Source organism: Hippoglossus stenolepis, chromosome 9 (genome assembly GCF_022539355.2).
Source record: "Hippoglossus stenolepis isolate QCI-W04-F060 chromosome 9, HSTE1.2, whole genome shotgun sequence".
Taxonomy (NCBI): Eukaryota; Metazoa; Chordata; class Actinopteri; order Pleuronectiformes; family Pleuronectidae; genus Hippoglossus; species Hippoglossus stenolepis.
Window position 1 is genome coordinate 1,465,314 of NC_061491.1, and position 8,635 is coordinate 1,473,948.

An 8,635-nucleotide genomic window follows, 5' to 3' on the forward strand; every position below is an offset into this window, starting at 1 on the left:
GACTGTGGATGAGATATCACAGATCTAAGCTCAACAAGCCCACCATCCACTACGATCTCCGCTGTACACCACCGGAGCTGTACATGTATATTCTGCTTTATTAGCGCGAAGAAATTTTGCCTGTGAACATTAGCAGGCAGCAGAAAATTTTAAATAGTCATGTATATATGTGATTTCTAGCAGGCAGGGTTCATTCAATAACGTGTGTGTGTGTGTGTGTGTGTGTGTGTGTGTGTGTGTGTGTGTGTGTGTGTGTGTGTGTGTGTGTGTGTGTGTGTGTGTGTGTGTGTGTGTGTGTGTGTGTGTGTGTGTGTGTGTGTGTGTGGGGGCTCTGCCTAAATTTCCACCATACACACACACACACCTAGATTATTTTGTCAGTGAGTGATGGTTGTCAGCGGCTGCTGATTGCATCATGAGTGCAGACCAGGCCAAAGATCCAGGAGGCATCACTTTATCTCCTCAAGGTTGACTGAGTGGCTTTTGACAGGCCGTCCTAACCCCCCTTAAAAAAAAGGCTGTAATCAGATCAGAACCAGTCAAGGCTGCGGATCCCCCTGGGCACAACAACACAGCTGAAGGGCCGGGCTGGGGCTGGGGGGGCTCAGAGGATGGATTTCGTACAGAGTGCAGGACCTGAGCTTCACTATCTGCTGGGGGATCACATCTCGCTGGAGAAGAGACATTTTATTATCAGTGTGAAGGGTGTTTATTTGCCTGATGTGTTGGTGTTTCTGGTCTCACCTTGGCATGCAGCATCGGACACTGCCCTTCACAAATGCTAACCACTGCGATTGTGTTATCTGTACCAAATGTCCAACATCCTCTTTCTCTTTGATAAAACACGTAGATGTTTCACACAAAGTGATAATATTGAGCAAACAGAAGGGGACCACACACCCTATGACTGAGCAAAACCAGGGGAGTCCTGAATGTGGGCTTATGCAGTAGCATGTCAACTAACAACACAACTGCCCAGGTTTTGCATCAACCACAATAATAATAGCAATTCCACAATTTGAATGTATACCAGGCATTATTGGGTACCGATTGCCTGTGTTTTATATTATGTTTCTTTCTTTCTTTCTTTCTTTCTTTCTTTCTTAAAGCATACAGTGAGTGTTCATGTTGGTCTTACTAGCAGAAGTCAGTAGGTTCACTTCAGTCCCGTGCATGACAATCAGCTTGCAGACAGGGCGTAGGTAGGTAATCAGTCACTGCCGTCTTTTGCTGTCTAAACTGTGCCAGTGTTGTTGGATTACTTGAGCTGTAGAGTTTAGTCTCAGGCTCATGAAGTTGAAGCCACCACATCAGCCGATCTCCCAGAGTGATGAACGAGTGAGCTTTATACATCTAATGCTATTTATGCTACATGGCTATTAATACATAACAAGAGGTACCACGCCACACATCACCACAGCATCCACCCATTTTATTCAGTTCAAGCTAGTGATGATGCTTACTCACGTTGCTGCTGCTATAGCATGTCTTACAACCTAAATATCTACATCAGTCCTTTGTCCCTACTCTCGCTCGAGGCCATTGTCATCATGGTTACAGACAAAGATAAATACTCAATAAATCTAATGAAATTGGCAAAATACACCTAACTCTTGGTGGCAATAATCTGCTGCACTAATGATGTGGGCGTGTTCCTTTACAAGCTGATTCATATGATTGTTACTGATGAGCAGATGGGCAGCCTGTTTATTTAACAAACTGATTGGCATGCTGTTACATTGCTTTTATTCCCAATATCCAATGGCAAGGAGAAAGCTGCTTAAAATACAGACATATAAGATGACTTGTATTTGCCAGAAGGTTAAACTAGTCAAGGACTGTGTCTCCAGTGCCATATTAATATCAATGAGGACATTTTCGCTGTATTTCAGGTTTCAGGTGGCAGTTGACATCCTTTATTTAAAACTTCAACAAATCTTAGATATGAAATATTTGTCCTCAGGATCTGATTTGATAACAATGGAGCTTGTGACGCTAATGCTCTTTGGCACATGATTATCAATTAAGTAAAGAGGTTTTTCAACACCCAGCACCATACGACTGTGAATGACATTTTCTAAATAGTACAGAAACAATAATTAAAACAACAATATAATTAAAAACAATGGTCAAATGTTATATGACTGTGATACAGGACAGCCATGTGCTACCTTCATGAGGTTTCCACTACAAAGTTGTGTGTTCATTTTCTGTAGAACCGCAGTGTAAATACTATTCCTTGTTATTGAAACTAATGACCTTGTCTCAGTTAAGCAAGTGTACCGCGTCACTTGTGTCTCAGTCAGTGAGCAGCTCTGACATCAAATCTGTGAATTGTCCAAACACACACAGTTGATTTAGGCGATTAAGTTGTTGAAGAATATTTTGTTCTGCATAATGAAAGACACCACAATGTGCTGGTTATAAAAGATGCAGTGTCTTATTTGTTTTACTTTGGTAAAGCTGAATGGGATTTTGAAGGCCTGTACCAGTTCAATTGGTTTTGATTCATGAATCCTAAGAATGTTAACCTTGAAATGTTTTTGTATAAACAGTCATGGTGAATTGTCTACCACATTATGACCTGCTTGGTACTGCTGATTCAGTCTGGCAGCTTCTATATGGCCATGTGTGTGTATTAACTCAAATAATAAAGAGTAGCTGTGTCCAGACTGCAGATGTAACATTGAGGATCGAGCTCCCTCCCTGCCGTACACACACATTAGTCTGGTTTTGACCCACAGTAGTTACGTCAGTCAGGACACATGTCAAGGCTGGAACTGGCTGTGCAGCTCTGCCTCAACTCTTCCACTTTGTCTTCTCCTGGCTCGTGTTAGCAGAGCGTGCGCTTCACCACGTTCCTGAAGCGTGGCTACACCAGGTGTGGTCCTCCTCCCTGTGCATACCCCCAGCCTCCTCCCCTCCTGCCCCCTCCCCTCTCCCTCTCATCTTGTTCCCCTTGACCCTGACACAGTGCGACCTAGACGCTGATAATGAAACAACAGCCCCGCCATTCCTCACCCCTTGCCAACTGACACACTTCCAGAGAGGGATAACCTTGTTCCCTAACATTTCTCTGATGCCTCTGCTGTCATTTCCTCTGTGCTCCTGAAAGTGTTCTGTCTCTCTTCCTATTAACGGCTCCTTCCAAACACTTTTAATGACCAATTCATGGCATAACCACAAATCAATGACCCCTTTGCAATTATCAAAAGTCAACAGTGATCTTGCCTATCCAGCCTTCTATCTGCTTTTTCATGAATTATTTGGTTTATACAAATATAGGGAGCATCATCATAATTATTAATATTATTATTATTATTATTATTATTATTATTATTATTATTATTATTATTATTATTATTTCTATTATTATGTGGGCAGCACAATGGTACAGTGATTAGCAGTGTTGCGTCAGAGCAATAGGGTTCCCAGTTCAGGTCTGTCTGTGTGGAGTTTGCATGTTCTCCCCATGCCTGAATGGGTTTTCTTCAGATACTCTGACTTCCTCCCGAAGTCCAAACACATGCAGACTGGCTTTAGGTTTATTTGAGACTCTAGATTGACTGTAGGTGTGAATATGAACGTGAAGGGTTGTTTGTCTCTGTTGGCCCTGTGGGGCCCCAATTTACTTCACACAGAGGGAAAAAATAAGAAAAAAACTAAACAATCCCAATCAGAGACAAATGAAAAAATACCACAACATTCAAAATCACAGACAAAAAGTGAAATAGCTTATAAAACAGCTAAAGTAATAATGAAAGAAAGCATAACCTTGCTCTGACATTAAAGGCCATGTGACCCTATTGGTCTTCAGGCTATAACCAGGAATAGCCAAACGGGCTATGTATTTGTACTGTATTTGTATATCACCTTTCATACAAGAAATGCAGCTCAAAGTGCTTTACATACGATATAGATGAAAATATAAACATGTTCATAAAAATAAAAAACAGTTTCAAAAGGTCTTTTGTGTCTGGATGTGGAAATTGTTATTGAGCTTGACCTAAAGTATGATATGTAAAGTGAAACATTCATAAATGTAGGAAAGAATAGTAATGAAAGGAATCAAAGGGAAATCTATGGGCCACCATATCCTCTGTCAGGGAAGCCTCACACCCTCTCAGAACAACACGTATTCAGTGAGCATTAACCATCATCATGCAACATGACATTTTGGAACATTTAACCAACCAAAATGAGAAAAATTAAAACAGTTATTGAAATATAACTGTTTTGGAACTTACTGTACATATGATATTTTACAATCACATACTGTAAATCCATCACATATTCAGAAGACCTGAGTTAAACATGGGTCTCTTTGCTAACAATGTGATGTATCTGATATTTGTGATATATCCGAAGAAATCGTCTGCATGTATTCACTGACAGCACAATAAATGGGGGCAACTGGACCAATACATGCCCTGTGACTGTACTATTTATTCTGCATGGATTGATAATTCAATATGAATTGGAAAAGACAAGAAAAGAGACCCAATTGATTTTAATTGAGTTGACATTTGTGCCACTGTGTTTTGTAAGTAAATGCATTCAGAATTGCCGTTCTCTCAGTGTTTTGGTGGTTCTTCAGTCTGATGTCTGTGGTTTTCTAAAGGCCTCTTTTCTGACAACTAATTACCAACCAGCCTGCAGTGGCCTTGAAAATGAATGTGATTCTGGCATAAATCTACACTTGAACATCTGGTGTCCCGATAATAAAATCTCTCAGCACCATGTTCGTAATGCAATAAATTCATGTTCAGCACAAATAGTGATAAGACTGGTAATTATCTGGTGAGGAAAAGAGATTTAAAGAAATCAAAAGGAGTGCGTTTTATTCTCCATTTTCAGTTGTTATGAAACGTATGCAAAAACATTTAAGATCTCTCTCCAAATTCTCAGAGGGGCACGTGGGTCAAGGATCTTTTGAGTTGACTTTGGATAGAGTGTCTGACATGGTTTGTGGCAAAATGTGAGCTTTAAGATGTCTGCAAACCTGCCTTTTTCTGACAGTATATATTAGTGAAGGCAGGTGCTGAAAGAAGTGTGTGTGAAACAAATGGATTGCACTGAACTCATCTAAGTGACATTTGCCAAAAAAAAAAGGTCTCATCCCTTTTAAAAAGGAAACTATAAATTAAGCGGTAACAACATGAAATAAAACATTTTTTTGTTCCTCATTGTTTCCTTGTGTAAACTAGAGTCTGGAGTCCTGATACCACCACATCAGCCCAAATAATTGACTGGGCATTTGGGAAAAATCCCAGCACTTTGGATGGCACCCTTGTCATTATGAGCCATAGACTGTAGATTCTGTAAAGATGGATGACATGATGGCTCTGCAAACGTGAAGCCAAAGCGTCCTGATTGCCTCTTGGTGGCTGCCAGGAGACAGAACTTGTTCCAGTGAGTTTGGTGACTCATGATTGGTCAGGTACGTGTATCTGTGGGACCTTTATATCACGGCTACATCTCTCAATCATTACTGCTCATACTCTGGCTCCAAATGACATAACCTGCGCAAGATGCCAGCATTCGTTTCAGGGATATTTTGGCTTTACTACTGGATATAATAGGAGGAAGTGGAGACTTTTCATCCTTCTTTATATAAATCAAGTCTATTGTAGGATCACATTTTGACGATGTCAGAAACACTGTAAACACTTTAGATCCATTCTTTTTCAATTGGTGGCAAGCTGTTCCAACTATAAATAACATATACAGTTTGTTTAATTTTATATTATGTTACAAATCTTCATAATTTTTCATCTTATCCTTGCAAACAAGACTACAAGTAGAAAACCTTTTTGTCATTTTAGATTCTGACCTCAGAATTACAACCCATTCCAGTTCTTTGACCAAAACTGCATTTTAATATTTTTGCAATATTGTGAAAGTAAGACCTCTACAAAGCCAACAAGATAATGAAAGTGTGTTGTTTCTTTTGTTTCTGGTCTCAATAGTGTATACTGGCTTACCAAAAGCTGCAACTGCAAAAATACAGACTATTTAGAACTGTTGGTAGGGTTTTAACAAAACTAAAAAGAGAAATCATATACCTCCTGTTTTATCCACAGGTTTTCTCTTAATTCTTTAAGCACCAAGCCTGTCTTATATTGCAGCCTGTCATTCAATGATCCTTCACGAAACCTAAGATCCTCCACAGCTGCACTTTGAACAATTTCCAAGGTTGCCACAAAAACCTGATGGTGCTTTTAGACACTATCCCCATTGAATGGAACAGTCTTCCTTTAAATACTACACTTTTTAGAAACTGAATAATGCAGTTTTGTGAATAGAATTATGTGTGTTGATGCCATTTTATTGTTAGTTAAGTTTTATATGAACATACATAAACTCTCTGTGTCTGTTTTTGGCTTTAAATCTGTGTTATTGTTGACTGGTGAATTATTAAGGGCATAGAGCTGCATTGTGTGTATTAAGGTCCTGTATAATGTAAGTTCTGACAATAACTATGGATCTATAAGACCAAGCAATGACCGTCACCACAGTCTTCATCTTCAGTAATGCCATCCTTCTTATCTCCTATCGTCGAGACTTTACATCAACTGGGTGACCATGCCTTTTCCTCTTGCCTGGAGCGCCTCAGCCCTGTTCTGAGCCAAGAGAGATGGTGAGGGTCAGTGTTTGGTCTCATAGATCCATAGTTATAGTCATAACTTACGACCTATTTTGACCTCACTCAGAATGTCACCATGGTCTTTACCTTGGATGACTCTTCCAGTCAGAATTGCAAGGAACAGAGGAATCAATGTCACCTCTTCCCGTCCAGCAGCTGAGAGGACAGCCAGACCCAGTGGTACTGTAGCTGCCACTTAGACTCCATAAAAATGAGAAAAATCCTATGAAGCATTCCATGTTGCTGCTGCACAGATCTCTGCCAGTAGTACTCCCCTCAATGCAGCCCAGGGAGTAATCATACTTCTAGTAGAGTGTGCTACCAGATTATCAGAGACAGGAAGGTTTTCAAATTCAAGTTTTATTTGTCATGTGCAAGTTAACACAGGGTCAACAGTACAATGAAAGAAGTTGGACGAGAAGAAACAAGTCAGTTCAGCTGTGCAATAATTAAATTTGAGAAAAAAGCAAGGTAGAAAGAGCTTACTATAAAAAAGTAAAATACAATACAATACTAAAACTATATACAGTTGAATGTGCAGTGTGACATCCGTTGCATATGTAGTTACAACTTGAACTGTATGTGTGTGTGAATAAGTTATTGCCCATGTGTATGTATCGTTATGCCCACCGTAATTATGCCCAATTGTTGGGTCGGTTGGTCTCTCTCACACACCAAGACTCTCCCGGACCGTTGGGTGAGGAGCCAGTACTGTACTGTAAAACGCCTTGAGTGGTCATCAAGACTAGAAAAGAGCTATATAAATACAGACCATTTACCTCAATCAGAGACCTTAACACCAAGGGCAGATCCCATGTTGGAGTATGTTCCCTTCACTGACACCTGCCAATCGCCTCATGAAAGAAAGAAATGGAAACCATGTGGACAAAGCATATGGCTTGTTAAAGGTGCCTACTGCGACACCATTCAGACAACACCCACCATTCCTGGTTGGAGCTGGCCTGTGTGGAAGGCATTAGTGTTGTTTATAGTATGTATGACTGCCTCATCTAAGACTTGAGGGAGGGGCTGTGAAGCGGCCATGCCCACAGCTGCAGAGTTGCATTTTTTTATGGTAAATCTGACCAACTGCCTGAGAAAGGATGTCTGCCTTGAGCGCTAGGGGCCACAATTGACTGTGGTTCAGTCGGAGGAGGGCTAGAAACCACCTGGGATCTATCAGCAGCCATTTTAAAACTTACTCACTTACTCACTTACTCACTTACACACACAACTTACACACACAAACACACACACACACACGCACACACGCACACGCCCACACACACACACACACGCACACGCACGCATGCACACACGCATACTCGCATACACATCTGCACATCTGTATATAGTAAGTACACCTTTGGTTAGTTTGTGTGTCTATACTTTTATTATTTTCAGAATAAATGAAAAAATGTTGTCTTCATTAATGTTGCGTAAGTGTGAAATTTGCCAACCTCTATACTGTCAATAACTCCATATCCTTCATCTTTGCTAGTTAATGATGTGGTAATTTTGTTTAAAGTTATTAATTTAATTATTGATAAAAGTTCTAAATTTGTAGTCAGTAATTTCATGAGACTTAATCACTAAATTGGCTATCTTTCTTTCCTTTGAACGGTGGTAGGTAGCTTTAATATCAATTTAAGTTATTATTTAATATTAATATTTGTAATATTCATATTTCATATTTTTCTGAGAGCCAAATGAGTCACCAGGGCTGGGTCAATTAGACTCATGGCATTTCAGTCATCAGGGTTAGGGCCTTTTCAATAGCCACTAAGGAAATTGCCAAAGCATTTCCTGTGCCTGGCCGAGCTACTCTAGCAACGGTATGGAAGGTGCAGTATACCAAGCGTTCAGTCTTGCTGCATTCTTTAACTTGACAATGTGGGTTTGCAGACACACGCTCTGGGCACAAAGATGGGGCCACCTGCTGCGAACACGGGATAAGGCCAACGCAAATAAAAGTAAATGGTTTATCCT